General features: G+C 47.6%; 1 pseudogene; it reads left to right on the top strand.

The window, feature by feature from the left end:
• The window catches only part of LOC129352954 (voltage-dependent L-type calcium channel subunit alpha-1D-like), a 60641-nt pseudogene that overhangs the window by 18674 nt on the left and 20688 nt on the right, over window positions 1-21279 (top strand).

The following is a 21279-nucleotide window of genomic DNA, read 5'->3' as shown; positions in this document are numbered from 1 at the left end:
CACACTAACACACACTGACACACACTGATACACACTGATACACACTAACACACACACACACTGATACACACTGACACACACTAACACACACACATACACACTGACACACACTGACACACACACTACACACACTGACACACACACACTAACACACACTGACACACACTAACACACACACACTGATACACACTGACAAACACACACACACTAACACACACTGACACACACACTAACACACACTGACACACACTAACACACACACACTGATACACACTGACAAACACACACACACTGACACACACTGACACACACACTAACACACACTGACACACACACTACACCACTGACACACACTGACACACACTGATACACACTGACACACACTGACACACTAACACACACTGATACAGAGACAAACACACACACACACTAACACACACTGACACACACTAACACACACACACTGATACACACTGACAAACACACACACACACTGACACACACTGACACACACAAAACACACACTGACACACACACTAACACACACTGACACACACTGACACACACACTAACACACTGATACACACTGACACACACTGACCACACACTAACACACTGACACACACACTAACACACACTGATACACACTGACACACACTGACACACACACTAACACACACTGACACACACACTAACACACACACACACTAACACACACTGACACACACACTAACACACACTGATACACACTGACACACACTGACACACACACTAACACACACTGACACACACTGACAACACACACACACTAACACACACTGATACACACTGACACACACTGACACACACTAACACACACTGACACACACTAACACACACTGACACACACTGACACACACTGACACACACTGATACACACTAACACACACTGACACACACTGATACACACTGACACACACTGATACACACTGACACACACTGACACACACTGATACACATAACACACACTGACACACACTGATACACACACTGACACACACTGACACACACTGACACACACACTGACACACACACTAACACACACTGACACACTACACACACTGACACACACTGACACACACTGACACACACTGATACACACTAACACACTGACACACACTGATACACACTGACACACACTGATACACACTGACACACACTGACACACTGATACACACTAACACACACTGACACACACTGATACACACTGACACACTGACACACACACTAACACACACTGACACACACTAACACACACACACACTAACACACACTGACACACACACTAACACACACTGATACACACTGACACACACTGACACACACTAACACACTGACACACACTGACAAACACACACACACACTAACACACACACACTGATACACACTGACAAACACACACACACACTGACACACACTGACACCACACTAACACACACTGACACACACACTAACACACACTGACACACACTGACACACACTGATACACACTGACACACTGACACACTAACACACACTGATACACAGAGACAAACACACACACGCACTGACACACACTAACACACACACACTGATACACACTGACAAACACACACACACACTGACACACTGACACACACACTAACACACACTGACACACACACTAACACACACTGACACACACTGACACACACTGATACACACACTAACACACACTGATACACACTGACACACACTGACACACACACTAACACACACTGACACACACACTAACACACACTGATACACACTGACACACACTGACACACACACTAACACACACTGACACACACACTAACACACACACACACTAACACACACTGACACACACACTAACACACACTGATACACACTGACACACACTGACACACACACTAACACACACTGACACACACTGACAAACACACACACACACTACACACACTGATACACACTGACACACTGACACACACTAACACACTGACACAAACACTAACACACACTGACACACACTAACACACACTGACACACACTGACACACACTGACACACACTGATACACACTACACACACTGACACACACTGATACACACTGACACACTGATACACACTGACACACACTGACACACACTGATACACACTAACACACACTGACACACACTGATACACACTAACACACACTGATACACACTGACACACACTGACACACACTGATACACACTGATACACACTGACACACACTGATACACACTAACACACACACACTGATACACACTGATACACACTGACACACACTGACACACACACTAACACACACTGACACACACACTAACACACACTAATACACACTGACACACACTGACACACACTGATACACACTGACACACACTGACACACACTGACACACACACTGATACACACTGACACACACTGACACACACTGACACACACACTAACACACACTAACACACACTGACACACACACTAACACACACTGATACACACTGACACACACTGACACACACACTAACACACACTGACACACACACTGACACACACTGACACACACTGATACACACTAACACACACTGACACACACACTAACACACACTGACACACACACTAATACACACTGATACACACTAACACACACACTGATACACACTGACACACACTGACACACTGATACACACTGACACACACACACTGATACACACTGACAAACACACACACACACTGATACACACTGACACACACTAATACACACTAACACACACTGACACACACTGACACACACTGATACACACTGACACACACTGATACACACTGACAAACACACACACACACACAGATACACACTGACACACACACACACACACTGATACACACTAACACACACACACTGATACACACTGACAAACACACACACACTGATACACACTGACACACACTGATACACACTGACACACACAGATACACTGACAAACACACACACACACTGATACACACTAACACACACACACTGATACACACTGACACACACTGACACACACTGACACACACTAACACACACTGATACACACTAACACACACACACTGATACACACTGACACACACTGACACACACTGATACACACTGACGCACACTGATACACACTGACAAACACACACACACACTGATACACACTGACAAACACACACACACACTGATACACACTGACACACACTAATACACACTAACACACACACACTGATACACACTGACAAACACACACACACACTGATACACACTGACACACACTAATACACACTAACACACACACACTGACACACACTGATACACACTGACACACACTGATACACACTGACAAACACACACACACACTGATACACACTGACACACACTGATACACACTAACACACACTAACACACACACACTGATACACACTGACACACACTGACACACACTGATACACACTGACACACACTGATACACACTGACAAACACACACACACACACTGATACACACTGACAAACACACACACACTGATACACACTGACACACACTAATACACACTGATACACACACTGACACACACTGATACACACTGACACACACTGATACACACTAACACACACACACTGATACACACTGACACACACTGATACACACTAACACACACACACTGATACACACTGACACACTGACACACTGATACACACTGAAACACACACACACACTGATACACACTGACACACACTGACGCACACTGATACACACTGACAAACACACACACACACTGATACACACTGACACACTAATACACACTGACGCACACTGATACACACTGACAAACACACACACACACTGATACACACTGACACACACTGACACACACTGATACACACTGACGCACACTGATACACACTGACAAACACACACACACACTGATACACACTGACACACACTAATACACACTGATACACACTGACACACACTGATACACACTGACACACACTGATACACACTAACACACACACACTGATACACACTGACACACACTGATACACACTAACACACACACACTGATACACACTAACACACACTGACACACACTGATACACACTGATACACACTAACACACACACTGATACACACTGACACACACTGACACACACTGATACACACTGACACACACTGATACACACTGATACACACTGATACACACTGACACACACTGATACACTCTGACACACACTGACACACACTGATACACACTGACACACACTGACACACACTGATACACACTGACACACACTGACACACACTGATACACACTGACACACACTGACACACACTGATACACACTGACACACACTGACACACACTGACACATACTGATACACACACTAACACACTGATACACACTGACACACACTGACACACACACTAACACACTGATACACACTGACACACACTGACACACACACTAACACACACTGACACACACTGACACACACACTAACACACACTGATACACACTGACACACACTGACACACACACTGACACACACTGACACACACTGATACACACTGACAAACACACACACACACTAACACACACTAACACACACTGACACACACTGACACACACTGATACACACTGACAAACACACTAACACACACTGATACACACTGACACACACTGACACACACACTAACACACACTGATACACACTAACACACACTGACACACACACTAACACACACTGACACACACTGACACACACTGATACACACTGACACACACTGACACACTAACACACACTGATACACACAGACACACACACACACACACTAACACACTGATACACACTAACACACACACACTGATACACACTGACAAACACACACACACACTGACACACACTGACACACACACTAACACACTGACACACACTGACACACACTGATACACACACTAACACACACTGATACACACTGACACACACTGACACACACACTAACACACTGACACACACACTAACACACACTGATACACACTGACACACACTGACACACACACTAACACACACTGACACACACTAACACACACACACACTAACACACACTGACACACACACTAACACACACTGATACACACTGACACACACTGACACACACACTAACACACACTGACACACACACTAACACACACTGACACACACTAACACACACTGACACACACTGACACACACACTAACCACACTGACACACACTGACAAACACACACACACACTAACACACACTGACACACACACTAACACACACTGATACACACTGACACACACTGACACACACACTAACACACACTGACACACACTAACACACACTGACACACACTAACACACTGACACACACTGACACACACTGATACACACTAACACACACTGACACACACTGATACACACTGACACACACTGATACACACTGACACACACTGACACACACTGATACACACTAACACACACTGACACACACTGATACACACTAACACACACTGATACACACTGACACACACTGACACACACTGATACACACTAACACACACACACACTGATACACACTGATACACACTGACACACACTGATACACACTAACACACACACACACTGATACACACTGATACACACTGACACACACTGACACACACTAACACACACTAATACACATTGACACACACTGACACACACTGATACACACTGACACACACTGACACACACTGACACACACACACTGATACACACTGACACACACTGACACACACTGACACACACACTAACACACACTGACACACACACTAACACACACTAACACACACTGATACACACTGACACACACTAACACACACTGACACACACACTAACACACACTGATACACACTGACACACACTGACACACACACACACACACACTGACACACACACTGACACACACTGATACACACTAACACACACTGACACACACACTACACACACTGACACACACACTAATACACACTGATACACACTAACACACACACACTGATACACACTGACACACACTGACACACACTGATACACACTGACACACACACACTGATACACACTGACACACACTAATACACACTAACACACACTGACACACACTGACACACACTGATACACACTGACACACTGATACACACTGACAAACACACACACACACACAGATACACACTGACAAACACACACACACACACTGATACACACTGACAAACACACACACACACTGATACACACTGACACACACTAACACACACTAACACACACCGACACACACTGATACACACTGACACACACTGACACACACACTAACACACACTGATACACACTAACACACACACACTGATACACACTGACACACACTGACACACACACTGATACACACTGACAAACACACACACACACTGATACACACTGACACACACTGATACACACTGATACACACTGACGCACACTGACACACACTGACACACACTGATACACACTGACGCACACTGATACACACTGACAAACACACACACACACACACTGATACACACTGACAAACACACACACACTATACACACTGATACACACACTGACACACACTGATACACACTGACACACACTGATACACACTAACACACACACACTGATACACACTGACACACACTGATACACACTAACACACACACACTGATACACACTGACACACACTGACACACACTGATACACACTGACAAACACACACACACTGATACACACTGACACACACTGACACACACTGATACACACTGACACACACACACTGATACACACTAACACACACTGATACACACTGACACACACTGATACACACTGACACACACTGATACACACTAACACACACACACTGATACACACTGACACACACTGATACACACTAACACACACACACTGATACACACTAACACACACTGACACACACTGATACACACTGATACACACTGATACACTCTGACACACACTGACACACACTGATACACACTGACACACACTGACACACACTGACACACACTGATACACACACTGACACACACTGATACACACTAATACACACTGATACACACACTGACACACACTGATACACACTGACACACTGACACACACTGATACACACTGACACACTGACACACACTGATACACACTGACACACACTGACACACACTGACACACACTGACACACACTGATACACACTAACACACTGACACACACTGATACACACTAACACACACACACTGATACACACAACACACACTGATACACACTGACACACACTGATACACTAACACACACACACTGATACACACTGACACACACTGATACACACTACACACACTGACACACACTGATACACACTGATACACACTGATACACACTGACACACACTGATACACTCTGACACACACTGACACACACTGATACACACTGACACACACTGATACACACACTGACACACACTGATACACACTGACACACACTGACACACACTGACACACACTGATACACACACTAACACACTGATACACACTGACACACACTGACACACACACTAACACACACTGATACACACTGACACACACTGACACACACACTAACACACACTACACACACTGATACACACTGACACACACTGACACACACACTAACACACACTGACACACACTGACACACACACTAACACACAGTAACACACACTGATACACACTGACACACACTGACACACACACTGACACACACTGACACACACTGATACACACTGACACACACAACACACACTAACACACACTGACACACACTGACACACACTGATACACACTGACAAACACACTGACACACACTAACACACACTGATACACACTAACACACACTGACACACACTGACACACACTGATACACACTGACACACACTGACACACACTGACACACACTGACACACACTGATACACACACTAACACACACTGATACACACTGACACACACACTAACACACACTAACACACACTGATACACACTGACACACACTGACACACACACTAACACACACTGACACACACTGACACACACTAACACACAGTAACACACTGATACACACTGACACACACTGACACACACACTGATACACACACTGACACACTGATACACACTGACAAACACACACACACACTAACACACTGACACACACTGACACACACTGACACACACTGACACACTGATACACACTAACACACACTGATACACACTGACAAACACACTGACACACACTAACACACACTGATACACACTAACACACACTGACACACACTGACACACACTGATACACACTGACACACTCTGACACACACTGATACACACTGACACACACTGACACACATGACACACTCTACACACACTGACACACACTGACACACACTGACACACACTGACACACACTGACACACACTGACACACACTGATACACACTGACACACACTGACACACACTGATACACACTGACACACTCTGACACACTCTGACACACACTGACACACACACACAGCCTGCATCTTGTCCGTCTTATGATCGGTTCTGATTAAAAGTTCTGCTCGTCTTCAGGGTCATTTTGCTCCAGAACCAGCAGGTTTGGTTCGACCCGGATTCTGACCCCGTTTCCATGCCAACAGGCAGCATTACCAGTGGGCTGCCGGTTCAAATCCCCGCCGTGTCTGTCAGAGGCCAGGCATGGTGGAGGAAGTATCATGCTTCCTGGGTTCCTCCGGTTCTGGAAGGAAGGCGTCCATCTTCTTCTGATGATGATGACGATCCCAGAGACCTTCATCATCATCACTAGATCTTCCTCCTCAGAAGGTTAAAGGTTAAAGTTTTATTGGCACTGTCTCTTTAACTGCCCCTCCCCCCTCCCTCTCTCAGCCTTTGCCTCTAATCTCCGTTCGGGAGCCGATCGGAGCGGAGCGGAGCCGGATTACAGACGCTGCGGCCCGACCCAATCCTCCTGCCGGGACGTCACAGGACCGCCGGGTCCAGGAGCCACAGAGGATGACGATGGTCCCCAGTGACGAAGAGCAGCGAGATGTACGAGAACGGCAGAGGTAAGTTCTGGAGGGACGGGTTCTGACTGCTCAGCATCTTCAATCTGGACCAGACCTGAACTCGGTCCGGTTGCCTTCAGCTCTTCCTTCAGAACCGATGGTGGGTCCATCAGGGAGCCAGATGCTCAGGTTCTTCTGGACCTGCAGGTGGTTCTGGTTCTCCCACCTGCAGGACCGTCCCTGATCTTCTCATTCGGGCTACGGGGAACCGGTTCAGAACTTGGTTCTGGTTCTGAAGGCTTTTGGTGTTGAGCTCGGATTCCTCTCAGGTTTCCTGGACCAGGTGGTTGTGGTTGTTCCTGGGTCAGAACCTCCAGTGGAACCAGACCCGTTAGTATCTGAACCTCAGAACAGGGTCTGGTACCACCACAGTGGACCCGTTTGGTCCCAATTGGTCCCATTTGGACCCTTCGGACCCTTTGGTCCCGATTGGTCCCGTTTGGACCCGATTGGTCCCGTTTGGACCTGATTGGACCCGTTTGGTCCCGTTTGGACCCGTTTGGTCCCGCTTGGTCCCGTTTGGTCCCGCTTGGTCCCGTTTGGACCAGTTTGGACCAGTTTGGTCCCGTTTGGACCCGTTTGGTCCCGTTTGGACCCGTTTGGTCCCGCTTGGTCCCGTTTGGACCAGTTTGGACCAGTTTGGTCCCGTTTGGACCCGTTTGGTCCCGCTTGGTCCCGTTTGGACCCGTTTGGAGTTTGGTCCGAGTTTGTCCCGTTTTGGACCCGTTTGGACCAGTTTTGGTCCCGCTTGGTCCCGTTGGTCCCGTTTGGACCCGTTTGGTCCCGTTTGGTCCCGTTTGGACCCGTTTGGACCAGTTTGGTCCCGTTTGGACCCGTTTGGACCAGTTTGGTCCCGCTTGGTCCCGTTTGGTCCCGTTTGGACCCGTTTGGACCAGTTGGTCCCGTTTTGGACCCGTTTGGTCCCGCTTGGACCCGTTTGGACCAGTTTGGTCCCGTTTGGACCCGTTTGGTCCCGTTTGGACCCGTTTGGACCAGTTTGGTCCCGTTTGGACCCGTTTGGTCCCGTTTGGACCCGTTTGGACCAGTTTGGTCCCGTTTGGACCCGTTTGGTCCCGCTTGGTCCCGTTTGGACCCGTTTGGACCAGTTTGGTCCCGTTTGGACCGGTTTGGACCCTTTGGACCAGTTTGGAGCCGTTAGGACCCGTTTTGGTCCCGTTTGGACCCGTTTGGACCAGTTTGGTCCCGTTTGGACCGGTTTGGACCCTTTTGGACCAGTTTGGAGCCGTTAGGACCCGTTTGGTCCCGTTTGGACCCGTTTGGACGCGTTTGGACGCGTTTGGTCCCGTTTGGACGCGTTTGGACCAGTTTGGACGCGTTTGGTCCCGTTTGGACGCGTTTGGACCCGTTTGGTCCCGATTGGACCAGTTTGGACCGTTTGGACCCATTTGGACCAGTTTGGACCCGTTTGGACCAGTTTGGTCCCGTTTGGACGCGTTTGGACCAGTTGAACGCGTTTGGACCCGTTTGGACCCGTTTGGACCAGTTGAACGCGTTTGGACCCGTTTGGACCCTTTGGTCCCATTTGGACCAGTTTGGACCCGTTTGGACCAGTTTGGTCCCGTTTGGACCAGTTTGGTCCCGTTTGGACCCGTTTGGTCCCGTTTGGACCCGTTTGGACCCGTTTGGACCCGTTTTTGGACCAGTTTGGACCCGTTTGGACCCGTTTGGACCCGTTTGGTCCCGTTTGGACCCGTTTGGACCCGTTTGGACCCATTTGGACCAGTTTTGGACCCATTTGGACCCGTTTGGTCCCGTTTGGACCAGTTTGGTCCCGTTTGGACCCGTTTGGACCCGTTTGGACCCATTTGGACCCGTTTGGACCCGTTTGGACCAGTTTGGTCCCGTTTGGACCCGTTTGGACCCGTTTGGACCCGTTTGGACCCGTTTGGACCAGTTGGACCCGTTTGGACCCGTTTGGTCCCGTTTGGACCCATTTGGACCAGTTTGGTCCCGTTTGGACCAGTTTGGTCCCGTTTGGACCCATTTGGACCCGTTTGGACCGTTTGGACCCGTTTGGACCCGCTCTCTGGATGCTCTGCACTCCTCATCTGTTGCCGTGGAAGGAACCGGATCAGCAGCTAATCCTTCCATTGTTCTGAGTTAATCAAACCGGGCCTGAAACCCAGAGGACTCCAGAGGTTCTGGAGGAGCTTTTGGAAAGATCAGAATCTTTCATCAGGCTGTGGAAGCAGCTTCAGTTTCTGGTATTCAGCTATGCTCAGTGGCCCTGCTGCAGGGTTCTGGTTCTGGTACTGGCCCGGTAATGTTTTTGGGTCGTTAATCAGATGAAAGCAATGCAGCAAATTCTGAGGCAGCAGGAAGAACATCACCGGACCGAATGTTCCTCTGGCCAAAAGAAGGTTGTACCAAACCTTCAGCTTGAGTTCCTCAGAACTCAGACCTTCAGGGATCCAGATTGGATCCGGTTCTGGTTCTGATCCGGTCTGACAGGACAGAGTTTATTTCATGGAAATCTGGTCCTGTTTTCCAGGCTGGCAGTGAACGCATCATGTCCATGTTTCTCCACCTGCCTCAGAACAACAGCTGGACGGCAGCAAAGCATTGTGGGAAATCCTGATAGGGATAAAGCTCTTCCAGAGCGATGCTTCACACAGCCTGCGGGGGGCGCCGTGACGGTCCCCATAGGGATAGAAAGGCAGACTGAAAGTGTGTGTCCTCAGGATTTAACACAGAAATCACGTCCTAGATCCACCGTGGACACACAGATCTAGGTCACAGCTGTTCCCCCCTCACACACACACACACACACACACACACACCACACACACACACACACACACACACACACACACACACACACTTCCTCTTCCTCCTCCTGCTCCCCTCCTGTCTGACCTTGCAGGAGGACAAAGAGGACAGAAGATCTTTTTGTTCTGCTCGGGTCAGAACCAGCAGGCTCCATCGGCTTCCAGAACCACAGGACCAAACCGGACCAAGAACCAGCTAAGATTCTGGTTTTGAGTCCGGTTTCTGCTGCTGAAACACCTCAGAGTCTAGATGGAGAAAAAGTCCCAGTCTGAACCCAAAGTGGGAAGCATTCAGACGTCTAGACGTCATGTTGATGCCGGAAACCCAAACGGGGTTCATCGATATCCAGAGAAAACGCTGCAGTGTTCTGGTTCATCAGCTGCTGGTTCCACTGTGTTGCAGGTAGCAGCGGCTTCGCCACGGCGATGGACGGAGAGGAGGGCGGGGAGACGAGGAGGGGGAGGCAGACGGAGGGGGAGGAAGTGGAGGAGGAAGAGACGAGGAAGAGGAAAAGGATGCAGAGTGGGATGAGGAGCTGGACGGAGGAGATGAAGGTGGAGTGAGGATGACGAGAACCGACACGCTTCACTCCACCACCAGCTCCACTGCAACGCAGAGAAGAAGAGGACAACACGGCAAGAAACAGGTGAGAACACGGCAAGAAACAGGTGAGAACACGGCAAGAAACAGGTGAGAACACGGCAAGAAACAGGTGAGAACACGCAAGAAACAGGTGAGAACACGGCAAGAAACAGGTGAGAACACGGCAAGAAACAGGTGAGAACACGGCAAGAAACAGGTGAGAACAGCAGTTTCCAAACGTTTTCTGGTCCCTGTGGGTTACAATAAAATCCCCCAAAAAGAAAATAGAACATAAACCTAAACAAACATTTTGTTTTCAAACTCCACTGAAGTTCTTTCACACTTCAGGTTGCAACAAAACAAACTCCAACCATCTTTACAGTGAAACTGTTTCGCAACTGCACCCCCTGTAATGGCACTGCACGCCCCTAGGGGCGCGCCACACTTTGGGAACCACTGATTGACAACATGCTGATATCAAGTGAAAACATGGCATGCAGAAGTTCAGATATTAAACGATAAACTTTCTTTCATTTGGAGAAACGATCAAAACTTTCAGCGTTATTCCAGCCCGTTTCCTGACCAGAACCCCATCCTGCGGTTCTGGTTCTTCTGACCTGATGATGATGATGGATGAAATGAACCAAAGATCTGGTGGTCACTGAAGTCAGCTGTATTTTTATGAACATATGAAACATGTCAACATTATCAGACCTCTGATAATGGGTTCTTCTAGAACCGACCCGGTTCTTCAGAACCGACCCGGTTCTTCAGATGTCTGAAAAACTTAGTCATTGGGAGGATGTGCTGGCTCTTCACTGTGAACCAGATACATTGCCATAGAAACAGATGATGTAAGTGATGATGTCACCTTCCTCCTCAGGTGCAGGGCAGCAACCAGGTCAACGGGCCCCCAGGGCGTTGTTCTGTCTGAAGCTCAACAACCCGATCCGACGCGCCGCACTTCACATCGTCGAGTGGAAGTATCCTTCAGCCAATCATGACTTTATATCAAATCATGTTTTATGATCCCAGTTTGGACCTGACATCATTCTGGTTCCGTTAGCATCAGAACCCTCTGATGCTAACGTGTCATCACATGCAAATGGTTCTGGTTCTACAGAAAGACGTTTTATTCTGAGCAAATTCTGAGCAAACTTTGAAAATATCGCCAAAAGAGAAAATGTAAATTATCAGTGAATTAACTGGGATGGGCATGATTGGGTCGGCTAATTGGGTCAGCTGATTGGGTCAGCTGATTGGGTCAGCTGTTGACGTACACACAGCTGAATAAACAGTAGAAGTTGCAAAGTCAGAATTTTATTCCATCTCCCATGAATGAACTCTTCTTCAGAGAACCACTTCAAGCCAGTGCAAAAACTTTGAGTTTTGTCGTTTCCAGTTTTAATGCGATGCTTCAAAATATCAGTAAAAAAAAACACAGATGGAAACACTGCTTTTGTTTTCTGTGGGAGATCTGAACAAGGTCATCAGAACCTCCAGGTCCAGTGTCTCCAGATCCATGCTGAGCTGAAATCTACCGGGAGGGAACGAGACTGGGCGTGTCTCTGCTCTCTGATTGGACAGAAACCAGGAAGTCCTCCAGCAGTGGGACACAGAAACCGGTCTGGTGCCATTAAAGGCTCCTGTCTGAACAGGAAGCTACAGGTCAGATCAGGACCAGGCAGTCTGTTGGTTTCAGAACTTCCTGAAACTCGTTTCTCAGACCGTTCGATATCTTTCATCCTGTTAGCCATCTTTGCAAACTGCGGGCTCTGGGAGTTTCCAAACCGTTTCCTGAAGATGACTCCAACTCCACCAACCATGACTGGTGAGAGAAGGCCTGACCTCCAGAATAAGAGCCTGGGGCTGTGGAGGCAGTGGTGCAGGATAAACTGGCGCAGTGGATGATTGACAGATCTGTGATTGGCTCTGAAGACTCTCTGCGTTCTCCGCCGTCTACAGACCGAGCCCGTTGTTCGTGCAGTCACTTCCTGTTGGGGTGATGGCTGCTCCTCGCTCTCAGCTGAACTCAGGAGATGTTTTCATTGGTCTTCCACCCAACGGACTTAAAACATTTTATTGAGATCGTCCAGTCCATGTTCTCAGCCACCAGAACCGATCACGTGTTCTGCTGTCCGGTTCTGACAGACCTTGTTCTGTGTTTCAGGAACAAGTGGAGTACGTCTTCCTCATAATCTTCACCATAGAGACCTTCCTGAAGATCCTGGCCTACGGTCTGGTGATGCACCCCAGCTCCTACATCCGCAACGGCTGGAACCTGCTGGACTTTGTCATCGTCATTGTGGGTAGGAACACAGAAGACCTGGAGGAGGTCTCTGTAGGCCTTTCAATCCTTCTGTGTGTGAGTCCCAGGTTCTGACCCACTTTATTTAAGTAGTTATATAGCTGAAGTGAAGTGATTCATAGTTTTCATGATTTTATGAAAAAATCCATCCATCAGCAGCCTGGAGACCCAGACTTTTGTCTCTCCAGCCACTGGGCCAGATCCTCCCAAAGCGTTGGTTTCCCAGGCCAGCCTGCAGTTCCTCTGGCGCCAGAGCAAAGCTCAGAGCACACAGCTGAGTTTAGCTTGTCAGTCTAACTGCAATGGTTCTGGTTCTGGTCTCAGAAGTTCTCCAGAACCTCATAGACAACCACCCTCATGCTGCAGCATGTAACTGCAAAAATCTTTCAAGTGTGGATGCCAGCATAGACATTAGCATGCTAACCCTCAGACTGACTGCTTTCAGATTTCCCATCAGCCATTTTGATTTCAGCATAATGGAAATGTCGTTTCGAAGCCTTTTAGCTCTGCCGTCGCCGCAGCTTGCTGCTCAGGAAGACTGAGCCAGATGTCACACTTAGACAAGATGGGCTGTCCTGTCAGACCGTCAGTTCCAGAACCAAAAAATGAAAATCTCGTAGAGTGCTTATGAGGTCACTGACTGCGACCCCTTTAAGGACTGCTGGAGAACTCATTTTCATGACTTGGATTAACTTTATATCAAATCATGTTTCCACTTTGATCATCAAGTAATAAAATGCAGCAGAATCATAAACAGGAAACTTTGCTGTTCACGAGTCTCACTACAGTCATCAACTGGTATCAACTGAATGCTTACTGTTAGCTTCTGCTAATTGTTTTAGGTATAGCATTTTAGCATTAGCAGAGCTAAGAGATTCTTGTTTAGTGAATTAATAATCATTGGCCAAACTTTTTCGTCGACGACCGGGAAGAATGAAATGTCTATTTAACACAAACATCATCCATCCATCGTCCATCCATCCATCCGATCCATCGTCCATCCATCCATCCATTCATCCATCCATCCATCATCCATCCATCAATTCATCATCCATCATCCATCCATCATCCATCATCCATTCATCCATCCATCCATCATCCATCCATCCATCCATTCATCCATCCATCCATCCATCATCCATCCATCAATTCATCATCCATCCATCAATTCATCATCCATCCATCCATCCATTCATCCATCCATCCATTCATCCATCATCCATCCATCATCCATCCATCCATCATCCATCATCATCCATCCATCCATCCATCATCCATCCATCATCCATCCATCCATCATCCATCCATCATCCATCATCATCCATCCATCCATCATCCATCCATCATCCATCCATCATCCATCCATCCATCCATCATCCATCATCCATCCATCCTGACTGAGCTGAGATGTTTCAGTCTTGAGACAGTGAAGTGATGGATCGTTTGGCTCTCAGCCCAGCAGACCTGGAGCTTCATTCTCTGTCCTCACTGCAGCACAAGAGACATGACTGGACGTCTTCAGATCAGTGATGATGCTGGTGATGATAAAGCCTGTGTCATGGTAACTCTGCCTGGGGATGCTTTGCTCCATTTCACTGCATCAGAGACAGCAATGGACCCTCTGGACTTTGCTTCATGCTTCTCTGCAGGAGACTGACTGGACATAAACTCCTGCGCCTGGATGAGGAGAAGGTCTCAGTGGACCCCTGATCTATGGTGGCGAGCTAAAAACATTTTCTGCTTCATCGATGGTTCAGGCCTTTTCTATGGTGCTACCAGGACTGAAACCAGAACCGGAACACAAGCAGCTGAAAGGAGTCTCCTCTGTGGGTTTAGAGTAGAGCTGCTGCTGCTCTACAGGGTTCCAGCTTCATCTGGACACCTCCAGCTAGAGGTTTTCCTGGTTCTTCCCAATGGGTGAGAATCCAAAACTCCATGGTGGGACTGGTTATCCTTGTAATTCAGGAAAACGGGATCCTGCAGGGTGAGCTGGAGAGAGAACGTCTGGGTTTCCCGTCTGGACCTGTGACCTCCAAGCCTTTCCATCACCTTTCTACACAATTACACTCGACTCTCATCTCATCTGCAATGAAAGAGGAATGATTGAAGCATTTTATTGCTTATTCCCCACAGGTTAGCATGACATGTGTCATGGCCAGATATTAGCGACTGAATGAAATCACTCAATCTTTTGAACTTTAACAGAGTTTAGACCTCCAGAAAACATTTCTCAATATTCATCCAGACCTTCTGGACAGAGCAACTTGTAGAGAAAGGGGCTGGTTTCTACCAAGTCAGCAGTCACATGGGTGGGTAGTTTCACTTCCCTCAGTCCTCTGGGATCGGACATTCACCAGAAACCAAGGTATTAACTGGATGCAAACATGAACAGAAATTTCAGAAGGAAACTTCTGGGGATGCTGACTCTTCCTTCCTAGAAGCCACACCTTCAGAAGTACAACTGATAACTGATGTTTCACTTTTCTTTTTCTGTGCAGGTTATTCAGCGTCGTCCTGGAGACAATGACTCATAAGTCAAGTGGTGAGCAGGCAACCACTCACCACATGCCAGGGAAGCCGGAGGTCTGGATGTCAAAGCTCTGAGAGCCTTCAGGGTGCTGCGACCCCTCAGGCTGGTCTCTGGAGTCCCCAGTGAGTTTCCTGGACAGTGACCTGACTGGACAATGTGTGTCCAACATGTCTTCAGTTCTGTGTGTTCTTCAGGTCTGCAGATTGTCCTGAACTCCATCATGAAGGCAATGGTTCCTTTGCTGCACATCGCTCTATTGGTTCTCTTCGTCATCATCATCTACGCCATCATTGGCTTGGAACTCTTCATCGGACGTATGCACAGGACCTGCTATTACATCGGGACAGGTGCTGCACACAAATGGACTGGTCACACCTGTAATCACTCGCCCCACGAGGTCCAAAGAGAATCATGAAGATACTTTTACTCGGTTTTGGGTGATCTTTCCTAAATGTTCAGCTGCTGAAAGGATGAAGAGTGGCTCCTTTCTGGTTCATCTCTCTTTGAGGCCTTTAGCAGATTCGGTTTGTCCAGTTGAGCCCAAACAAAGAAATAAAACACCAAACAGTTTATTTTAAGATCCCTTCATCCCGGATGAAGTGCCTGCTCACTGCCTGCTCAGCTCTCAAACCTACCCAACCTGAGCTGTAGCGTCAGCTGCACGGTCAGCAGACCCTACAGATCGAGACTCCCATGTTGATTCTACAAGCCCCCTGATTCAGGAAGCTTCAGGGGGCTGAAGGAACCACTGAACCACAAAACCCCAAAACATCCTCCACACATCCCATCACCATTAACACTGCTGACTTTTGGCTGAGTCTTCGCTCTTATGAAAGACCTTATCTGCAGTTTATTTTCAGTGAACAACCATTCAATCATCAAACACTGATATTTACCAATTTACTGTCAAAGAAAATGTTTCTTCATAGTGTTGTCTCGCCCAGCTGTCACCTCTGTTTTCGGTGTCGCCTCATCGTCTTGTCTCCTCGGTGAGTTTACTTCTACCGATTATCCTCGTCTCCAGATAACTACGTGGAGGACGAACCGGTGCCATGTGCGTTCGCCGGACATGGCCGCCAATGCACTGTGAACGGCTCTGAGTGTCGGGGCCGATGGGACGGTCCCAATGGTGGAATCACCAACTTTGATAACTTTTTCTTTGCCATGTTGACGGTGTTTCAGTGCATCACCATGGAGGGATGGACCGATGTGTTGTACTGGGTGAGGACGCACCTCCAGTTGTCCTCCCATACTCAGAGTTGTGTCCACGTCTCCTCATCCTTCTCCTGGTCTCTCTTTGCAGATGAACGACGCCATTGGCTTTGAGCTGCCCTGGGTATATTTTGTCAGTCTGGTGTTTTTGGATCCTTCTTTGTTCTGAATCTGGTTTTGGGAGTCCTCAGTGGGTCAGTTGAGCTCTCAGAAGGTTCTGATGGTAGGCGTGGACCAGAACTCACCTCTAAATGAATGCCATTTGAATGTTTCAGAGAGTTCAGTAAGGAAAGGGAGAAGGCCAAAGCCCGGGGAGACTTCCAGAAGCTCCGGGAGAAGCAGCAGATGGAGGAGGATCTGTGTGGATACATGGACTGGATCACTCAGGCGGAGGACATGGACGAACTGGACGAGGACGGAAACCCACGTAAGTCAGACTCTGTAGTGAGTCTGTGTTTTCATCCATCAGTTCAGCAGTTTGATGTTCAGAGACAGAAATAATCCAGACTCAGCACAGCACTCCATACTGGATCAGATTAAGGATTTCTCTGGATCAAAGGAGAAAGCTGCAGAATCAGGTCATGTGACATGGCTTTACCATCGGTCACATGACTGAGCTGAGCATCAACCGGGTCACGAAAAGATCCAGATCAATCAGAACATCAAGAACACAGCTGAAAAGGTCAGATGTACCTTCTGGAGTCTGGTGTCAATATGATGTCCACACAACTTTACCGCCATCCTCAGGTCCACTTTGACCTCAGTAGATTATCAATGATCTTTCCAGAGAGGAGAATGATGGGTCAGACTGGACAGTCAAGAAACTCAAACACTGAAAGTCTCCTTCAAGGTCCACACCCAAACCTGCTGCTTTGTGACAGGATCAGACTCTGAGGGCTTGTTGATGCCCTCAACCTTCAGCACACAGGTTGTTATTGTGGTTCTGATGAGCAACATGCTCACAACTAAAACATCTAGACTTCTACACATCTTGTCTCTGGAACCTTCAGAAACATGTAGCTCTCATTAATGGTTGGCGAGAAGGTTCTTTGGTTGGATCATTCTCTTCCATGAGGGTAACAGGTCCAGGATGGATGGACCTGTTACCCTGACCAGTAAGGCAGAGCCAGCTTCCCTGTGGATCAGGAATCTTCAAGTGCAGACCTTCAGCCTGGTGTTCTGTACCCGTTAGATCTGTCTGGTCCAACACACCTGACCCAAATGGCTGAATCGCCTCCTTACTGTTTGGTCCAGTTCTCCAGAGCCCCCCTAACAATGTCATTATTTAACTTGTGTGTTGAAGCAAAGATGTATCTAAAAGTTGCAGGATTCTGGTTCTCGAGGCCTGGAATCAAGAAACTTATTTCAGCTGCTTGTCATTCCTTCTGGATCATGAATGGAAAGCTTTGCTTCCAGGCTCAATACTTTCTTCACCACCAGACTCCAACATCTTCATTACTGCTGATGGGGCTGTGATGCATCTGTCACCTACTGCTCCATACTCCAGAGGTTCCCCATCATCTCCATGACCACGCCATCACATCCTGCCAAGGATCAGGAGGAGCAGAACCTGGAGGAGTCAATCTGACAATTAAAACTGTTCCCGCCTCTGCAGGGTGGTCTGTAATGACGCCGTGTCTTCCTGTGTGTCTCAGGGCCGTCCCTGGGGGATCTGTCCGACAAGAAGAGGAAGTTTGGCTGGTTCAGTCATTCTAACGACACTCATGGTGAGTCAGTCTCAGATAAAATGGTCCAAAATGTCTCTGACTTTCATGAGTTGAAGGAGAGTGGTGGTGAGGCAGACGCGGTAGAACCATGTTGAACTGAGAAGATGAGCTTTAATGGTGAAGTACGGCACAATATAATCCAAAATGTCCAAAAACCCAGGCAGCACTGCTGAGTGGAAACCAGGCAGCACTGCTGAGTGTTTTCTGCCGGTGTTTTCAACACCGGCAGAAAACAGGGAACATGAATGGACTGAGACAACATTGACAAGGACCCGACGAAGACGTAGAAACACAGAACAGGACACTGACAAGACAATGAGCCACAGTAAATGGTGGACAGACACACTGATGGAGGACATAATGCTAATGTCAAAACCTTAATGCTTTCTGTCTCTGTCTGTCTTCCTGTCTGTCTCTGTCTGTTAGCGAGTCTTCCAGCGAGTGAGACGGCTTCAGAGAACACCGAGAACATCGATGAAGAACACACCAACTGCTGCCAGGCCTGCTGGTAACCTTCTTCCATTTCCTAACTCTAACCCATTCAATTTAATCAAGACTTTATTAACATTAGCTTCTGCAAAAGGCCATATCAGTGGAACGCTTTAGCATTTGTGGAACTGATGTTCATAATTAGTGAATTAGAGTTAGCAGAGCGAGCGAGCCAGTTAGTTAGCAGTAACCACCACTTACCAGAAGCTTATAAAGACATGACATCATCATCATTCCATGATGATGATGATGTCATGTGGCCTTCAAGCGCTGAGGACCTCATCATCCAGCGCCACCTTCAGGCAGTAGATTGACCTCAGTTTGTTGTGTTCCAGTGCTTCTGTGATGAAGATCAGCTGCTGGTGAGTTTCTGTAGGAGAAAGTCATATTTTCAGACATTCCAGTTGCTGAA

This window comes from Poeciliopsis prolifica, unplaced genomic scaffold (genome assembly GCF_027474105.1).
Source record: "Poeciliopsis prolifica strain line A6 unplaced genomic scaffold, Auburn_PproV2 SCAFFOLD082, whole genome shotgun sequence".
Classification (NCBI taxonomy): Eukaryota; Metazoa; Chordata; class Actinopteri; order Cyprinodontiformes; family Poeciliidae; genus Poeciliopsis; species Poeciliopsis prolifica.
This window is presented reverse-complemented; position numbering and strand designations above follow the sequence as displayed.